This window comes from Myodes glareolus, chromosome 17 (genome assembly GCF_982192425.1).
Source record: "Myodes glareolus chromosome 17, mMyoGla1.1, whole genome shotgun sequence".
Taxonomy (NCBI): Eukaryota; Metazoa; Chordata; class Mammalia; order Rodentia; family Cricetidae; genus Myodes; species Myodes glareolus.
In genome coordinates, this window is record NC_142042.1 from 35792850 (window position 1) to 35813671 (window position 20822).

General features: G+C 43.6%; 1 long non-coding RNA gene across 1 annotated transcript; it reads right to left on the bottom strand.

Moving 5' to 3' along the window:
* Positions 1 to 400: 400 nt before the first annotated feature.
* On the bottom strand, positions 401 to 20581 carry LOC146891220 (uncharacterized). The gene is made up of 3 exons (XR_015735316.1): positions 20348 to 20581; positions 4252 to 4508; positions 401 to 823 (listed from the first exon to the last, which is right to left on the bottom strand). It is a non-coding gene; the product is annotated as an uncharacterized LOC146891220 (long non-coding RNA).
* Positions 20582 to 20822: the final 241 nt, after the last annotated feature.

Sequence of the window (20822 nt, forward strand, 5' to 3'; positions counted from 1 at the left end):
TTGCATCCTTACGTGATGCGCCTGGCATGTGGGGGAATTCATTTCTTATAAGGCCACTCATCACATCAAATTCCTCCACCCTTATGACCTCATTTCACCATAATTACCTTGAATGATCTCCAAATACAATCACACTGAGGTTGAGGCCTTCAGCACATGAATTTGGGGGAGACCCAAACATTCATTCCCTACAAAATAAAATGCAACTCAAGGATCGATGGAGAAAAAAAGCTGGAAGGTCGAAAGGACAGAATACAGAAGACTTTTTAAGACACGCAGTCTGCTCTCAGTGAGTCCCAGTTGCTGCAGGATGCCTAAGCATAGCAGGCAGAGATCCTCATGGCCACATCTGTGTCGTGGATTCCCTTGCACACACTACTATGTATCTAGAGATTAACCGTTTGATCATTTTGCGCCAATAAATATATTGTTTCTGGAAATTTGAAAATGGAAGTGAGGGACATAGACTCGGAGAGTCTTTTTAGTTGAATCCTATTAACAAATTCGCCCAGAGAGAGAAAGTCACCCAAGTCAGGGCACAACCAGCACAGTAGAGCTGGGGACCTTTCTGCTGTTGGCGTCTGTCTCTCAGCCCCATGAACTTCTACAGCGTCTTTCCAATAAAAATGCTTCCTTTTTCACTAGAGGTCACCACAGGTAGATTTTTTTTTTATTTCTTGCAAACAAAGGAGCTTGCACCACATGGGAGCTTTTAGAGGATGTTGATGTGTACGGGTTCTGCATCCCGAACAACGCAGGATTGCTGAAGCTTCTGAAGAGAGAACTCGTGTAAGACTCTAGCTTTGCAATCATCATTTCGTTGCTGGGGAGAGGGGTAGATTAGAAAAATAACAGCTTGGTTAGAGGGCTGTTACAACATTATAATATTAAAAGCATATAATGTTACAAGCAAGAGATAGTGAGGTGAGAGCCAAGCATGTGGGTGTACCTGTAATCCTAGAACTGGAGAGTCTGAGGCAGGATGATTTAAAATTTAAAGTCTATCAAAATTAAATGAAACCATCAAAACCAAAGTGTGTGTGTGAGAGAGAGAGAGAGAGAGAGAGAGAGAGGGAGAGAGAGAGAGAGAGAGAGAGAGAATATGAGATACGAGGTCATAAGGAATAGAAAGGGAGTAAGTTTTAGAACTGCTAAGAAAGAAACAGATTCAACAAGGTCTCAATAATAAATGAACGGGTCCCACAAGGCATGGTAGCTTGTGCCTTTAAAGCATTAGAGAGGCAGAGGCAGGTAGATCTCTCTGAGTGTAAGGCCAGCCTGGTCCACATAGCGAGACCTTGACTCAAAACAGAAGCAAACAAAGACACGACTAGGTTGGAATTACTGTGTTAGTAAAACGGTTCTAGAAAGTTGGGTTTCAGAGACTAGGACAGTGGAAAACGGTGCCGTGCCGTTCAACATGAAAGAGTAGGGCTTGAGCCTAGAACGGAGAGTGCTGTTTAGTACAGAACGGATTGCATTGTGGCTGCTGATCAAACACGCGAACAAAAGACTCATCAATTTTTACAACAGTTTGGAATTTAGGGATAACATTTGACACTTACCAAGCATCGATGTGTAACATGAGGGGGCTGGCTTGTTTGTGTTTTTCTGTCCTGCCCTGCCCCCCAGCTGTTTAGTCCCAGAGAAGAATCACACTGAGATCTCTATAAATTATAAAGCTGATTGGCCCATTAGGTCAGGCTACTTATTAGCTAACTCTCACATCTTGATTAACCCATTTTTCTGATCTATTTTAGCCATGTGGCACAGTACCTTTTTCAGTGGGGCAGCTTACATCCTGTTGCTTCGGTGGTCTGGGCAGGAGTGGGAGGAATCAACTTCCTCTTCCCCAGAATTCTCCTGCTCTCCTTGCATCATTTCTACTTCCTGTCTGGTTTTCCCGCCTATACCTCCTGCCTGGCCAATCAGCGTTTATTTAAAACATGATTGACAGAATACAGACAATTCTCCTGCACCACTTTCCCCCTTTTTTTAAAAAAACAAAGGAAAATATCCATAGCCCATTTTTGGGAATGTGGGTGTAGTATTCCAGACTACTTCCAGCTGGTTGGGGGTGCTGGTAATCTTATGGGAACCTAAAGAAAATTTAGAGTTATGATCAAGTCCTGACTAAAGTATCCTGTGAGTCTTGATCATCTTCAGGCAGCAGTCTTGAATCTGTTCTGGATGAATAACTCAGACATCTGGGCCATCTGTTCCTACCGGAGATTGCTCAGGTGGTCTCCTTTGGTCAAAGATGATTTTTCTTAACTCCAAATAAATCCAGAGCCTCTCATTTTCTGTGGAAACAAAAGCAAAATCTCTTCTCCAAAGTAACATACCTTTTGACTTCAATTCTGAAGCCAAGGTATTTTCAAAATACCTATTTTGGGTTAATTCTGCAGCATTTATAAGCAAACATCTTTTAGCAGCTGTTGCTCCTTTCTCAGCATTTAAACAATTCAAAGAGAGCATAATAGCATACAGTATCAAGATTCTCTGTGTATTTTCCATCTTTACGTGGCTTTATTTTAACCTCTATTTTTTTATTTTTAACTTTTGGCTTTTTGAGACAGGTTCTCTGCATATCTTTGCCCTGGAACTCCCTCTGTAGACCAGGCTATCCTTGAACTCCCAGAGATCCGTCTATCTCTGCCTCCCCAGTGCTGGGATTAAAGGTGTCTGCCATCACACCTTGAATTTACAGAGGTCTGTCTGCCTCTGCCTCCCAAGCCTTGGGATTAAAGGTGTGTGCCACCATATCCAATTACTCTCTTTCTTTCTTTCTTTTTTTTAAGGATTTTAAATCATTTAGAGGTTTTTTTTTAATTTCTCTTTACTGTATATCTCTCTCTCTCTCTCTTTCTGACCATGTGGGTCTTTAATTTGCTAAGGAATATGGAGAAAACAACAGTCAAAAGCTCCTGTGGCTTTTCAAGGTCCTTGCCAGGAAGCAAGCTGCAACAGTGTTTCCATAGTCCGGACTGCCTGCTTGAAAGAGTCAGAGTTTTTCCCTGGCAGGACAGCCCAGAAAGCCGACATTTTAAAACAGCGCAGCTTTTTTCCTGCTACGGCTGAAAACCAAAATGCTTTACTCTAGTCTTTCCCAAGCCTTCTCAGGTTTTCTGTGGATGCAGTTATCCACGTGGGCGCCATTCTGTAACATGAGGGCCGGCTTGTTTGTGTTTTCTGTGCCTCCCAGTACCCCACAGCTGTTTAGTCCCAGAGAAAATCAACCACAGAACTCCGTAAGTTATAAAGCTGATTGGCCCTTTAGGTCAGGCTTCTTATTAGCTAACGCTCGCATCTTGATTAACCCATTTTTCTAATCTATTTTAGCCATGTGGCTCAGTACCTTTTTCAGTGGGGCAGCTCACATCCTCCTGCTTCGGTGATCTGGGAAGGAGTGCGAGGAATCAACTTCCTCTTCACCAGAATTCTCCTGCTCTCCTTGCATCATTTCCACTTCCTGTCTGGTTTTCCTGCCTATACCTCCTGCCTGGCTAATCAGCGTTTATTTAAAACATGATTGACAGAATACAGACAATTCTCCCGCACCAACATGATTGACAGAATACAGACAATTCTCCCGCACCATCGATGTACAGGCTGGTCATACTAGTGACCATTGGCGGTGGATGAGGCTATCTCCAAGAGACAGAGCATGAAGGACATGAGACAATTGGGGTGGTTCTCAGTGGCAGGCTTCTTGCCTACCAGATGAGATGGGCAGTTCCAATTCCAAGAAAGTGTTGTAGATCTCTCTCTCTCTCTCTCTCTCTCTCTCTCTCTCTCCTTTTGGTTTGTTTTTTGAGGCAGATTTTCTCTGTGCATCCCTAGCTGTCCTGGAACTACTCACGTTGTAGACCAGGCTGGCCTTGAACTCACGGAGATCCGCCTGCCTCTGCCTCCCAAGTGCTAGGATTACAGGTATCCACCACCACCGCAGCCGGGTGACGTTAGAGATCTTAAAAGAATAGTGGCACCACATGCTACAAATATCTGTAGTTCTTTATAGCTGTGGGGCAAAAGGTAGAGAAGATGAGCGGTTGAGCTGGCGCGGTTTTGTGATTTTGCCACACAGGCTTGTGAAAGATCGAAAAGGAAGGGATTTGGTGACAAAGGCGGCAAGGGTGGGGGGTCTCTGGCTTCTAAGCTGCCCGGAGAAGGAAATGAGAACAAAGTGGGAGGAAATGTAGAGCACTGTCCAGGTGCTCACTGCCTTTAGTGCAGTTGAGAAATACTCACTCGTTTGTAGGCAAGTTGTGCTTAGACGCTGGACTTTAGGATTTCAGAGACGGAACGGTTCTGAGTGATGATAAGGTAGAACATGTAGCCAAGCGCGCAGGCTGCTAACACTGACAGACAACAGGAAAGGATGACGGACGTGTGCATCTAGGATGCCTGAGCATATTTATAGGCTGATGCAAACAATTCATCACAGCAGGAGAGTCAACAGGAAACAGATGACATGCCCGTTAGGATTCTAACGCGGATTCCATATTCTGTAGAGACAGAAGACCACATTAGAATTAGGAGGGCAGACAAAGGGGTTTACTGTGTGACTCACTCTGCCACACTGCAGCTTCCTTGACGAGATTCTTAATTTTTTCCTTTTTTTTTCTTAAACTTTGTTTTATTGGGCAAGGGTTTTCAGAGACAGAGGGTGGATGCAAAGGGATGGGGAGATGAATGGGATGGAGATGTATGATGTGGCAGACACACTGACTAAATAAAAAGAAAGAAACAAAGAATCAGGAGGACAAACTACTTATTATAGTTATAAGATAGAGACCTGATAAAGGATTGTAAAGTACCCCAGGGTAAGAAATATGGAATAATTTTCTTACTTGTACTTTCAAAATTAGTTTATTGTTTGATAGTTTTTTGTATGTATGTATGTGTATATATATATATAAAATACGTGTACATACACATATAAATATACACACATGTATGTATGTGTATGTACATAAACACTATTCTGACCACACTTAGCCCTCCCCGCTCTCTTTTATCCTCCTCCTATCCCCACCATCTCCTCTCCTCCATCAAGTCTCCATATTTCTTTAATGTCCTTTTGTGTTGTTTCTGTTTGTACTTGGTGACCCACTGGGCTTAACGAGGGCCACCCATGTGGTATGGTGGCATGGGTATGGAGCTATCTGCTGGACCACAGGTTACTCGCCCGTGGCTAAACCACTGGAAAGGGTGAACGAAAGATAAACATATAGAATTCAGGAGTTGGGTTAAAGAAAATTCAGTTAAACAGCAATGACATTTCGGAAGGCTCCGGAAGCAGATTTTCTCTCCGGCTTTTCTCTCTCTAGATCCGCTGCCGGAAGGAGACCGGAAAGGAGAAAGCAGGTGTCTGTGGAACTCTCTCCTCCAGACTTTGGCCAGTCCCAGTGTGGAGAAGAATGGAGGAAGATCAAAAGGAGGCATTGGCTAGGTAAACCATGAGCTCTCCAACTTGGTGTGGTTGGAGGATGGGAGAGGCAGGCCAGAGACAGGGAAACGGAGACTGCAGTCTTCGAACAAGTGAAGAGAGGGTCACAATTCAAGTCTTAGATAAACAGAGAGGGCACAGGTAGAAAAGGTTAACTAGACCTAGTAGGGAATTCTAGTGATTCTAGTACTTGGGAGGTCATAAATTCAAAGTCCTTCTAAGTTACACAATGAGACCATGTCTCAGGAAAGAAAGGAAGGAAAGAAGGGAGGGAAGGAGGAAGGGAGGAAGGGAGGGAGGGAACGAGGAAGGAAAGAAAAAAGGAAATATTATGAGAGGCGAAGATAGAAAATAAGTTATATTTTACAAAAAGTTTGCCAGTTTCATTTTGTACAAAACAAAGAACATCCATGATTTCTTTTTTTTTAAAATATTTATTTATTTATTTATTATGTATACAATATTCTGTCTGTGTGTATGCCTGCAGACCAGAAGAGGACACCAGACCCCATTACAGATGGTTGTGAGCCACCATGTGGTTGCTGGGAACTGAACTCAGGACCTTTGGAAGAGCAGGCAATGCTCTTAACCTCTGAGCCATCTCTCCAGCCCCCATCCACGATTTCTAAGATGGGAGATGAAGCTGGTGAAAGGCCTGAGAATAGTGAGAAAGGTCTGAGGCTTTCGTTGGAGAGCAAATGCAGAAAGATTACCATTGGTCCTGGGGAGGTATGATCATGAATCATTGGAATCAAACTGTCTTTTGTGAAACTGTCTTCTCTGTTCCTTGACTATTCATGGTCAAGAAGAGAGAAATCTAGCAGTTAAGATTATGGGATGAATTTTTACAAAATTTACCTTTTTTTCTTTTCTTTTTTCTTTTTTCTTTTTTTAACCAAAAAGGAGCAAAGATGTTTTTTGAAATGATGAACCTTTAGTTTAAGTGACAGAGGGAAGAAATTAAAAGTAGGAGGCTGTAACTACAGAGAAGATAGAGTGCTGTGTGGACTGAGTACCCTTCTAAGGAGTAGCTGAACAAATGTGCTCAGAAGATAAGAAGTTGATCAGGCAATGGCTGCAGACACCTTTAATCCGAGCGCTTGGGAAGCAGAGTCAGGAGCATCTCTGAGTTCAAGGCCAGTCTGGTCTTCAAAATGAGTTCCAGGACAGCCAGAGCTACGGAGAAACACTGTCTTGAAAACCCAAAAAGATGAAAAGTTGAAGAACTAGAACGATGTCCAAGCAGATGGTTTTGGTAAACTTAGTCTAAACCTTTTTGGTTGCAAGTAATAGAAAAAAATCTAAACTAGAGTCTAAGTGAGCGTCCACATGTTGCCATCATGTTCAGCATACTTAGCTCTCCATAGCAACCTCAATACCTCCGTTTGGTTTAGAAAAATCTTTGTCTCACTGACAATATTTCTGTGTTGTCTCTTGCAAGGCTCATCCTGCAAGTGAGGCATAGTCAAGCCAGGTAGTCTACTTTCCTTTCCTACCCATCCATGGTGATTAATGGATGAGTTGAGACTCAAGCAAGACCTGGTACAGTTCTTCCGGGAACTCTGATCCATGGACATTGTCAGGGTCTCTCTTTCTACGGAGTCTTCCACTGCCAAGAGATGGGCTTGGGACTTAGCAGCCATCTCCCGCAGGGAACCATATGGAAAGAAAATATTCGTATGCTTGAATTTATCTCTGCCCTTGGACTCTCGGGTTATATGAACCAATAAATTCTTTTTTAAAATTTTAAGCTCGTTTACAATGTTTTTTAGTAATGCGTCCGGCAGCAGCTGTCACTTCTCCAGTCCTTAAGCACTCTTAAAACTACCGCACATCCATCCCATCTGATCCCCATGACAATGCCTGCTGAGCCCTGAGTTGGTTGTCTCTCTGCTAACCATTCCTTTTCTTCTTTCTTTGGAGCGCCCAGATTTTATTTGGGAAAATAAGAGCTCCCTTTTTCTTAGCCTCATTATTGAAGAAGAACAAATAGTTCCTGTCCTGAGTCTCTCTCTCTCTCTCTGGTCTCAATAATTGCTGTAGAGCTGAGCCTACTCAGCAGTGTAGGCCCTTATTGGGAAAGCTGGGAGCAGATTCTCTCTCTCCGATTGTGTGGTAAAGCAATGAAAAGTTTTGTACAATGCCGTGCATCAGATTTTCTTCTATTACAAATTCATGTTGATTTTAGAAATTATAAATGACTTCATTCAGAGTGGCACTAAGATTTATTGTCATTTTAGTTACGGATTGATGGCTGTTTGGTCGGTAGCAAAATTCTCATTATTTGTTGGTCTATCACGCTGGGGTTTGGAGAGATGGCTCACCAGTCAAGAGGATCTGTTACTCTTCTAGAGGACCCAGATTCGGTTCCCAGCATCCACATGGTGGCTCACAACCCTCTGTAATTCTGTTTCCAGGTGATCCAGTGCCCTCTTCTGATGTCTGCAAACACATGAAATAAACGCACACACATGCAGATAAAGTACACACACACATAAAGTAAAACTAAATAAATCTTTAAAAAAGATAATTTTGACTGTGACCATCTTTAACTTTTGTTACCTAATTCAGGAGCATCGACCCTTCTCCCTTTCTCTGAACCCTTCTATGGTTCTTCTCTCACATTCTTTGCTGGGGTTTGTATTTGTTTATGCTAATAACGTTTTATACAAAACAAGTAAATGATTCTTAAAAAATAATCTTTGCTTGTTTTCTGCACCCCAGAGTGTTCATAAAAAAATACCAAAGAGCAATGAGCTAAAAAACTCTCTGTCCTTGGGATTCAGAACCTGTGACGTGAACTGAGCCTGGCAGTTATTCACATCAAGCCCATCCGAGCGTCCCTCCCTGCATCTGGAAGGCAGAAATAAGTAGACTGCAAGCAAATTTGAGGCTATCCTGGACTACAGCGAGCCCTAGGGCAGCCTGATCTGCCAGAGAGAGAACTCGTCTTGGAAAACAAGAAACAAACAAACAACAACAAAAACTATATTGCTCAAAAAGAGAAACAGAAGAGTAACGGTACATATAATGAGTTCATTTGTTGTTGGTTCTCATAGCTAATCTGATGACCCCCAACTCATGGCAATAAACTCATGGAAACAAAACAAGTACAGCATGAAAAACCTTCAAAAGTAATACTAAAGCCTAAACACCGTGTTTCTCACACGCAGCCACACCACACCCCCTGCTCCCGTTTGGATGAGGCACACTGTTTTAAATGGCATGGGGTGGAGGCCCAGCAGGAAGGAAGCGTCGGATATTGCTGGAACAGATCTTTGTTTGAGCAACAGCTAATGAGAAAGGTCACCATCATGCTTTGCTTTCAAACCCTGGGTCTGTTTTGAAATTGGTTCCGAACATTTCATCACAAATACGGGTTTATAATCACTGGGGCTCACGATCCCGAAGCAGGAATCTTTTGTCCCCCTCTCCAGTGAGGAGTGAAAACCGAAGTGATGAGAAGTTTATTTTCCTGCCACTGATTTTGATGAGAATGTGTCGGGAGAAGATAAAATGCCTCTTTATTTATAGGCTCTAGAATTCCTGCTTATTGACGAAGTTCCAGCAGTAAATTGAAAGGAAATTTAGCCTTCTGAGTTCCCCTGTAATATCAGGGGAACTTGTTAAACTCATTGCCAGTGTTTGAGAGAGGTGGGGTTCTTTGGTTATTGTTTTCTAACATTTATTGCATTCTTGTGCTGGATCAGGCAAAAGGCACGGGGATTCTAAGCAAGACCAACTTTTGTGCAAACCAGCAAATTCTATCAACTTCAGCCGCCCTCCTCCCCCAAAGGGTTGAGTTTCATCAAGAACAGTAAAAGCAGCACTAGTGGACGGTTCTGGTACAATTTGGGAAGGGAGAACAGAAATCTATCAAATATCTCAGTTTATATTTTTGGTTTTCCCTGTTGGCCCGGCTGCTGTATTCCCATGTCTGAAGCACGTTCCACTGTGAGAGCTGGGGCTCTCAGAATAAACGTTGGGAAAGGCTGGGTCCACCCTCGGGGATAAGAGAAGCAGGGGGAGGAAGGGGAGGGGGCAAAGGAAAAGGGAAGGGGATGGCTGTCTTCCTGTGTTTGGATGACCTTTCCTTGTGTTTATCTGGAGAGACTGGGCAGCCACACTGTGTTTGGTGTTGGGCTACCATGCTGCTTAGTTTTATGTGGGCAAAAGACTTTTGTCTTTGCTTAGGAGGACTGGATTTAGCTGAGTAAAAAACAACAGAAAAAAAAAAGCTCCCTAGGGTAAGAGCCTTAAAAAAGAAATCTTTTTCTTTAAGTTAAAAGCAAAAACATTTATTTAGGTTAAAGTGTCTGACTGTTTTCCCTGCCTGTGCATACGTGTACTGTGTGCATGCCTGGGGCCAGAACAGGGTGTGGGGTTCTGGAACAAGAGTTACAGGTGACCGTGAGCCACCATGTGGATGCTGAGAATTGAACTGGGTCCTCTGCAAGAACAAATGTCCCTCACTAGGAGCCACACTTCCAGCTGCAACGAATCTTTCTAAAGGCTCCCCTTAGGTCGTGTCGAACGGATTTCCTCAAGTCCACTATGGCGAATCTCTGGATTCACCCTCCTGTTGAGAACTGGCTGGAGGCTGTCTTCCATCTCCCAGATACCTCCAGATTCATTTCAGTTTAATTAACTCTGTCATCTATGTCTTTCTTTATTTAGAGTCAGGTCCTGCTACAGCGCTCTACAGAGCTCAGCGTTGGCCTCGAACACAAGCTACTCCAGTCTCAGCCTTCCAGCATTAAAACTGCAAGCGTCCACTGGCAGCCAAAACTTCAACTTTTAACAAAATGTTCCTCATCTATAAATTCCATGAAAAAAAATCTTAATGTGTGCTTGAACTAGTGAATAAATGCATAGGATCATTGCAAGGTGACTCTGGAGTCCCTAAGCTGCCAATTTTATCGGTTTGCGCTCCGAGGACCCTGCGTGTGGAAGCCTCCTGGCCTTCCACTGTTCATGGTGATTCACCTATTTCTTAAGGGCAGTGGGACCAGGTCCTCAGGTTTCCACCTTTCTCTCAGTTCACTGGGCCCAGACTCAGCTCCAAAGCTACTTCCCAGGGAAGATATGCTCCCTTCTTCCCTCTCTCCTCCGTGTAAACCAGTCTCTAGGCCTCTCATGCTGCCCTCTTCTGAAACACCTCCTCTCTTCTTCATAGACCTTAACACCATTTTAATCATAATCTATTGGCTGATGCTCCATTCTTTGCCTGTTTTCTCCACTAAACAAAAACTCCTTAAACATGGAGAACCATGGGTGTTTTTAATCACTGTCCTGACAATGCCTGACGTACCACAAGCCATCACCAGAGTGCATGATCAATGCACAAACGAGGAGGTTCACGGACAAGGAAAAACTTTAAAGAGCTTGGGAGAAAAACTCAGAGTAGCTTACTGAGTGCGGTTGTGGGGATAAAGGTCAGAGTCCCAAAGCCCCATTACAGATAGATCTTGGATATGTTCACAAGGTTGAGATTCTATAAGACCGGTAAAGTGGCTAGCAGGCTTCAGAAGTCTGTATTCCTGTGATACCAGACACCTTCTAGTCTGAATCTTTCCCCATGGCAACTTCTTCTACCTTTTTATAAGTAGCTTCATCCTTGGTCACCAGGTATCTGAAGGACCCCGGTGTTTCCCCCTTGTTTATATCCCACAGGTCCTAACGTTTTCTTCTCTCTGTGCTTGATTTTTCTGACGCTCGCCAGGTCTCTCTCTCTCTCTCTGACAAGTTACAGACCCCCAACTGCAATGAGCTTAAACACAAAGCTCAGAAGTATATTCCCCCGTGTCTCTGGGAAGCTGACAGAGGCAATGGGCTTCAGGTCTAGATCTAGGAACTCAGATGCCACTCGGAATCGTATTTCTCTTGCCATCTCCCCACTAAGATTAAAGTGGACGTCTGTAACTCTTGGCTCACACCCTCCTCAGAGTGTTGGAAAGGACATGACCACACCCACGTGACCTCTCTGGAATCAGCCACAGCTGAAGGATGAGGCGTGCAGATCTGACCGGTCTCATGTGGGTGGTACAGCAGGCGTTCCTCAAGGAAGAGGGGGATTATGGACTGGTGGTGTGGCTCAGTGGCAAAAACGTAAGCTTAGCATGTTGGAGGCCCTAGGTTCAACACCCCAGCACTGGTAGGAAGAGGCGGGAGGATGAGAAGAGGGAAGAAGAGAGAAATGGGGGGAGGAGGAAACATTTTGAAGACTACCTTAAGGTTGAGGAGAGGCTCAGTTGATAAAGTTCTTGCCCTATAAGCATGAGGACCCGAGTTTAATACTTAGAATCCATTTTTGAAAGTCAAGTGAGGTGGCCCATGTTTGGACTCTCAGCACTGGGGAAGAAGAAACCTTTCTAAAGGACAGAGCGCCTCACTTCCACCCCTGGCTCAAGGGCTGGTCCTCTGAGAACTGTAGAAGGCACTGCCTAGTGTAGTCATCGAGCTCCTAGACCAGTGAGAGACCCTGTCTCAAACAGCAAGGCAGATAGATGGCATTAAGGTTGCCCTTTTGACCTTCACACACACACACACACACACACACACACACACACACACACACACACACAATTGCACTTAACACATTCATAAACAAACACTTAAAGGAAGAAGAAAAGATGTTAGATAATCAAAAACAATAGAAAACCTTCCTACGGTAGCCCTTCTGTGCCAGGTGTGGGGACAGCCCTTGGCCTGCATCAGGTAGGACACACAGGGAATGTGGGTGGGCTAGGAATTAGGGTGTATCAGCCCAGCACCCTCCACCTCCACCCCACGCTCTTTCTCTAGCCAGCTGTGCTATTTTGGACACGTTAACGTCATTAACCAATTTCTCATGATGAAACAACAATATAAGATATTTGATAGAATGTTATCCAGTCTTAAGTGGGAAAGAAATTCTCAGACAGGCTAAAACGCAGATGAATCTTGAAGGCATCCCGAATGAAATAAACCAGTCCCAGTGACCACATTCATGTAGTCATGTCTGAAAGCCTGACGGTTGCTAGAGGCCGGGGAGCCGAGGAAGTGGGGGTCGCTACTCAAGGAGTGCAGTTTCAGATCTGCAACAGGAAAAGCATTCTGGAAATGGATGGGGCGCTACAACAAAGTGAATGCAGTCGGTAGCCATGAGCTGCACTCTAAAAAGCAATTTATTTGAAATGGCAAGTTTCTGCTATCTGTATTTTACCATGATTAAAAAGAAATACCTGATAACCTAGGACACATAATAAGTGTTCACAATGTAAATATCATTCCTCCCGAAACAGCCCCGTAAGTGGAGGACTGATAGTGCTGTGCTTCCAGCTGATTAAATGGGACTTGGAGGTTGTTTCAAATTGCGGAACAATTTTAAATGCTGCTCTGGTTATATTAAACTTCGGTTCAGCAACTTAAGAGTGCTACATATCTCTGGTTTAACTCTTTGATGCTGCTTTTGGGTACATTTCTTTTTTATAGGTTGATACAATTACAATTTTAGCCTTATGCCAGTTTTGAGGCCTTCCCTATGTTCTCTTATTTTATTATTATTATTATTATTATTATTATTATTATTATTATTATTATTATTATTCCCTTGCTTCTAAAGCACAAACCTAGGGCCTCTCACATGCTAATTCCTTTTCTATGTCCTCTGTATCCATCACATACGCTGGTTCTTTTGATGGATTAAAGCGGACACCATCTTTTAAGACCCATTTCCATGGGCTGGAGAGATGGCTCAGAGAGAAATTGGAGCAATGACTGCTCTTCCAGAGGACCCGGGTTCAATTCCCAAGTTCCAGGGAATCTGACACCCTCACATAAGCATACAAAACACCAATAAACAGAAAATAAAATTACAAAAAAAGGACCCATTTCCATGTAGGAAAAAAACATGCTCTCTTCTCTTCACTCCCACGGTGTTTGTTATTTGAACACAATCCAGACTACAACTGCTTAGTAAGTGTTATTATTCTAACTATTCATATCTTAACGTCCACATCCAGCTCTAAGTTCTGCAGACAGCGATTGTGTCTACTCCTTCTTTAGAATTCCCTTAAGGCCAGGTTAGTGTTTTGCATTGAGTAGCCCGTGTATCATTTCCTTTCCTTCTTGTTAGAAAAGATGCTGGAACTTTTCCTCATACTTTTAGGTCAATTCAGGACATAAGGTTTCCTGGTCAGTATAAAAATAATAAAAAAAAAAAGATCAAGGCTGGTCACAAAACTGATCTGCTGGTGGGCCTGTGTGCGGGGTAGATGTCTTTTACTGATAAAATTCTGGGAAACAGAAACAGACAAAAGTGTTTATAGAGCAACCAGAGATGAGGTGGTGGGTTTTTCAAGAATATCTTAGAAAACATAAGAGGTCGTTTCAGGTCTGCGAGCAGTGCCTGTCTTGTGAATGCTTCATCTCTGAGCGAGTACTGAAAAAGATCAGGTCCATAAACCTTTCTAAAGGACAGGGCGCCTCCCTTCCAACCTTGGCTCAATGGCTGGTCCTCTGGGAACTGTAGGGAGCATCGTCGGAGCTCCCTACGGAGGTGGTCCTGCTCAGGAGACTGGAAATGAGCAGCAAGAGTTGCTGCTCACCACTGGGTCCTTGGTAGTGAGCGTTGTGAGCGGTCATGCTCTCGCTGTGGGCTTCTGTTCTTTAGTGTCTTCACGATCGCCTCTGGGAAGAAAGACCAGAGCTAGAATCTCTGTGAAGTAGGAGACAAAGCACCAACGGATGAACAACGGAGTGAGGCAGGAAGCATGGGTAAGGACCAAGGTTAGAGAAATTAAAATCAATGATCTGGGCCAATGAGCCACAGAAAACTCTTTAAGCAGGTAAATATTACAAGTAGAGTAAATATTGGAAAGATGAGAGAGACTATTTCAACAGGCTTCTCCCGGGGACCAGATGAGAAAAGGAGGCTTGAACCATGAACTTAATAATACCAATGGATATAAAGAAATGGAAAAGATAGGCCATAGTGGCTCGCACCTTTAATTCTAGTGCTTGGGAGGCAGAGGCAAGTGGATCTCAGTGAGTTTGAGACCAGCCTGGTCTACAGAGCAAATTTCAAGCCAGTCAGGCCAGGCCAGACAGACTTACACAGAGACACTCTTCTCGAATAAACAAAACAAAACAAAAAAGGAAAGAGATGTTTTTTAAGATAAAATTGACTTAAGACTGGATGGAGAAAATGGTAATGGTAGTGTCAAGAGGAGTAAAAACTGAAAATCTGAATATTCTTTTTCTGTGTGTGTAGGGGGTGGGTGGATATGTGGTGTGTGTGTGTGTGTGTGTGTGTGTGTGTGTGTGTACAAGCCTGGGAATCAAACCCAAGCCCTTACTTGCGCTAGACAAGTGCTCTACTACTGAGCAATACTCTAGCCCTTGTTTTTAAAGCTATGTATGTGCGTGCATGTTTGTGTGAGTGTGTGTCCAGCACACGCATGTGGAAGTTCTCATTCTCCGGTTGCTGTCCCTTTATTTCTGCTTGCTTCATCATTTGGGAAAGGACCCCTTGCCAGCCAGAACTCACCGAGGAGGCTAGGCTGGTTGGCCAGAGAGCACCAAGAGATCCTCCCGTCTTCACGTCCCCAGCTCCGGAATTGCGAGTGTGCATCGCCACACCCAGCTCTTTAAACTGCAGGCCCTGGGCATTGAACTCAGGCCAGAAGTTCAGGCTTTCAAGGCTAGCAGTTCACTGCCAGCAATCTCAATCCCAGGCCCTCGATATTTTGAGGCAAGATCTCCCTGTGCGGCTGAAGCTGACCTTGATCTCCTGATCCTCCTGTCTCTCCCTCCAGAGAGCAGGAATTAAAGGCATGTACCACCTTACTCAGCTCAAATATGTATATTCTACTTAGTGGTATGTTCCAAAACTACATTGCTATTTCATGTTTACTTTCACGGTCTTCCCTTGAGATTCAGATAATGCGTTGTGGTTGACCATACATACGATGCATGATAAGAGCAGCCGAATGGGTGGTTGCCGGCAACTCTTGAATAACACGGTTACCACATCTGCCCACATGTTGGGGTCAGTGAGTGTTGACTGAAATAACAACTCATTTAGCATTGCCTAGGTCCAGTTTCATGTGCCTGAAGGAAATACAGGGAGTGCTCTGAATGCTGACAAGGACTGTGGAAATAGCAGCCAAAAGCCTTTGATGAGACCATCCCATACTCAGCCAATGCACAGGGCAGCATGTCTTCCTGGCTGCAGCAGCTGACCTTGAGTATCCTTGGGATTTATACGGTTTCTTTGGGTCTTTCCTCAACAACCAGACAGTAAGGATGGGAGAAACTTCAAGCAGACAGTAAGGATGGGAGAAACTTGGTATGAATACGCAGCATCCTGAGACTGAAAAGCCCCAGAAAAAAGAACTTAGAGTTATTCCCAGGGTAGACAGGGATAGCCTTGCTGAAGCCTGGGTTCGCAGACTATATGTATCTATTATTTATAGATTACTATTTCAGGTGGGTTGGAGAGATGGCTCAGTGATTAAGAGTATTTTTGCTGATCTGTCTCCTGGAGGACTCAGGTTAGATTCCTAGCACTCATATGATGGCTCACAATGGTCAGTTACTCTAGTTCCAAGAAGTCTGGTGCCTGACTTCCATGGGCACCTCATGCATAGAATCCATGCTGACCAAACACACATACACATAAAATATAAATTTTAAAAGAGTGTTATCTTTATTTTTTGATGCTTTCTTTTTGAGACAATATCTTACACAGCTCATGCTGACCTTGAACTCCCTATGTAGCCGAGGTTGGCCTTGAAATCCTGTTCCTCCTGCCTCTACCTCCCAAGTGCTAAGATTATAAGCATGCACTACCACACCCAGCTCTCAAAAGTTTGTTTTACAATATCCATGGATTCACCCTCATGACCTCTCCTTAAGGCGTTCTTTAATGTTTTATGACTAAGTAAAAGAAGAAAAAATCCAAGAGGTAATTTGAAACATTCAGGCTGCTTCATCTGAATTTTAGCTCTTCAATTTTCAAACGCAGGATTTTATTTCAAATGCTATTTTTTTAAAGATGGGAGCAATTTCTTCTCTAAATGAGGACTAAGACTCTGGTGTCTTTATAGTTTTAAAAGATAAACTTTGCTTTGGACCTGCAGAGAAATATTTAAATGTCATAACCTGAAAATAACCTCTGAAGTTTCCCACACTCTGACAAATCCTTCAGTTGCCAGATGGATGTGCACCAACATTTCCAGATTCTCTGGGGAGTGCAGTTGGGAATGCTGAATTCCAAAGAAAGAAAATGCTACAGGAAAATACACACACTTAGAAAACAGGGCTTCGTACCACTGAGTGCTCAATGTCACTAGGAAGGCATCCCTAGCACAATAGTAGATATACACACATCACAATACAGGGGTCAGCTATGATTTAGTTTTCTTCAGACACATCAATAATTTCATTTTACAAAAATATTTACAGTAGCAAAAACAGCAAACCATTTGCAACTTTTCAATCAAGGGAAACCAGTTATTTTTATCCTAAGTTTACTGAAAAATGAAAGTGTTTTTTTCTGTCTCTTTCTCCACCACCCCTCTTTACTCTCCTCTTGCAAAACCAGTGGCAGCCGAGGTTCATGCAAATCACTTTCCATGCTTGCTCCTAAACAGCCCATCACTGATTAAGAGTACCCAAACTTGAGATTGAGGTTATTAATTCTTGGTTGCCCCCTCACCTGAAGAAAAATGTGGCAACCCTCATCTTGCTCTTTTCAAACGTTTGTTCCTCTTTTCTATCTCATCATAACTAGATGATTTTAAATAATATTCTATGCAGATTATAGAGACAAATCATAATCCAAACTCCGTGAGATTCTACAATGAAATATGAAGTGATTATGAATGTTCCAAAAACATAAATACATAAAACTAAGAAAATGAAAGAAACAAAAGGGGCAATAATTGAATCACCAGTTACCAAACAGTAACACAGACTGGTTAACATATATAAGAATAAATTAAGATAAGCATATATTTCAAAACAATGGGACAGGATAGAATAAATGGGATCAGAAAATTTGACTGTTTGGAAAAAACAACTAAAGTTCTGTTTCTTACAAGCGAAAAAAGAATGGAAAAAGCATCTCATAAAATACAAAATAAAATAGTGAAAGCCCTAAAGGGAGGAGAGCGGTCATAATTTTCATAAGAGGCCTTCCAATACAAGACAATCCAATAAATAAAGCAAGACTTCTGTTTTGGGCTAGTTCATCTGGCAGATCCTGGATGCTCATACGGTTTCTCCCTGTAAGGTAGTAGTGGTTAGCACTCGGGAGCTAGCAGGAGGTCTTTGCGCCCATCTGCATAGAATCTGGCAGACCATGCTCCGCTTTTTGCTTTTGTTTTTAATTTGAACAACTCGAATTACTTTGATTCTGGGAGAATCCTGAGAGGAGAACAGACATTAGCAATCAACACTTAATACCCAAACGACCACAAGCTCTCCTTACTTGTAAAGTGTTTCCAAATAGGTTGTTTAATGAACCTCCTTCCATTCCCCCAAACCCCAACAGCAATAGAGTGTAACTGGGGAGAGTGGTAGCACTCTGAGTTCAGGAATAGGAACATTCCTGGTTTGCTTTCCTGCTCTCTCCCTTCTTCACCAGAGAAATCAGAGTTTCCTCAGGAGAAAGTCAAAATAGCTAAACCGCAGGGACAGCCAGTGTTTCAAATGTCCTACTGGCAAACTGTCTCTTCCTTCGGAAAGCGAAGCTACAGCAACACGAGAGGAGTAAATCTGAGGATGCCTTGGTCTGGGTTCTTCGGTCAGTTCATGCTGTCTCTTTGATGCAAAAAGCCAGGTGGACCATTTTATAAATACACACACACACACACACACACACACGAACATAGGTGTTTATCATCCTTAATTCTACAGGAATACAGAGCATCTGAAAAATGGGATTAAAAATGAATGCCTGCAGCCTCCTGCCCTCCTTTTGTACAAACAGATGGCATAGAATACCTAATATAAATACCCAAGGCCGTGCCGTGTCAGTATTTTTGATTTTGCTTTTCCCAGGTGGAGTTGTATCTTGTCCATCACTTCAAATCCTCCTGTTCTCATCTCTAACCACAGTCACCATTCCAGGGAACCATTAGAGCCAGCCCCAAGCATGCTACCTGCCATGGCCTGGCTGCATCGCACACCCTGCCTTTTCCTTCTCCTCTCGGGCTTCAGTGACACACACATGGCATTCGTATGTGGGCCATGCTGAAGAGGGGGCTTTGATGACCATAGGTCACCCTAACCTGGTTGTTGGGAAGGACTGTCGCCCTGGGTGGACATTTCTGACACTCATTTTCTGTAAGACTCCTCAGGAGCTTGTGTGGGTTCCGACAATTGCACCCCTAAGCAACTTAGTCATCCTTGCCCTTTCTAGTGTCTTCCTTTCTCTCATCCACGTTGCCAGGTGCACAGTGGCATCTGCTTTGTCGGAAGCTCAGTCAGAGACTCAGTCAACCATTTTCTTTTTAAAGAAATACAGAGTAATACTCCCTAACACTTGTTTCAGATTTTAAGGCTTCTTTATTTGTTGTCATAACAAAAGTTTAAGAGGCGTCATCACTATCTCTACCTGGGGAGGAAACAGGGTTCGAAGAAATAAATAGTTCCACTAGGGTCACAGAAGTAGAGGGCAGCGGGACCAGAACCCAGTAAAGGTCCTGGCAGAGAAAGTCAGCGCGCACTCTGTTATAACACAGCTGCCTCCTATCAAAATATTTGCAGAGGGCTTTGATCTCAGTGCCCAGCATGCTGGAAAATGCTCTTTCTCGCTTATCAGCTCACTGCCATGATACTCACAGCTCTTCCAAACACATCCACGCTTTTTCCAGCCTCACGCTGAGTGTGGTGTGCGTGTGCGCGTGCACACACGCATGTGCACACCAGTAAAAGGAAAAGAATAATAGCCAGAGAAAAGAATTTAGGAAGATTTGAAATGACCCACAGATACCTCTCCAACTCTCGTTATTTAATATGAGTAAATAAATACACACATAAGGTTTTAAAAAAAAGTTGATCTACCAGAGACCACACCCTCTAACAAACTGACTCTCTCTCCCCCAAAGACATCACCTGTCAACAGCTCCTCAGTTGGAGGGTGGGTCTCATGAGTCCCTTCCCTGCCACGCCAGAATGTTGACTAATGACCTTGTGCCGGTCAACACAGCTGCTGTGCTTTCCTAAGCACAGCGGTCCTGTCCTAATCCAAAGACATTGCTTTGTGGTCCCCAGCCTCTGATTCTCACAGCCCTTCCACAACCTCTCCTGCAACGGGCCCTACGCCTTGAAAATTGGAAAGCACGCATATGTCTCTGATATGGCTGAGGGCTCCACAGACTCTGACCAGCTTTGAGTCTCCATGTTAACCCATCCACTGCACGAAGAAGCTCCTCCAACGAGGTCTAAGAGCTGCGATGATCTACAGCGATACAAATACGAATTTAGAGGACAGTTTGATACTATGTCCATCTAGCAGAATAATAGTAATAGGGTTACCCCTGGGGCCTGTGAGCTCCCAGACATGGGTTCTTAGCCAGGTTTACACTTCCAGGCATGCGGTTTCTCCATGGAGTCAGCTTCGAATCCAATTAGAAGCCTTCTTTACAAAACTATGTATGTACAGTTAGGAGAGAGAGAGAGAGAGCATAGAGATGACCCACCGCTCTTAAACACTGGCTTCATTGGCTTCTAAGACCTTCTCTCGAGATGATTCAACCTTGATAGGCGGTAGTAGGATTTGTTTTCAATCCCAGCACTCAGGAGGCAGAGGCAGGCAGATCTTTGTGAGATCAAGGCCAGCCTGGTCTACAGAGTGAGTTCCAGGACAGCTCCTAAAGTTACACAGAGAAATCCTATCACAAATACCTCCCCAAAAGGTGATTCAATCTCAGTAGTGCTTTCCAACCTCCTTCGCTGACTGCCTTGTTTTTCAGTGTTGTTGAAGGAAGCAGCAGTCTACATCTGGAGAGCGTGCTGGACCTACGCGTATGCATTTGGGTCCACTGATCCCCAGTGCCATGACTCTGTGGGATTATGTCCTCAGAGCCCATCAGTAGTCCCTTGAATACTAACCTTGGGTTTTCTTAGTTATACTTGCAGATGAACTTTCCCCCTATCACCTCCCTTAGCTATGTGCCCCCTCTCACTGGCCAAACCCCATCCCCACTCCCACCCCGAGACTCAGACCTCTCTGCTGGCTTCTCTTTCTCTTCTGGTTCGGTTACCCAGCATTGTTTTTGACTCTCTATTCTTTTAACACTCCCCCAAAACCCTTGTTAATGATTATCTTTAGATAATAGTGCTAGTATGGGAAAGATTAGCCAAAAATAATTACTAGAAG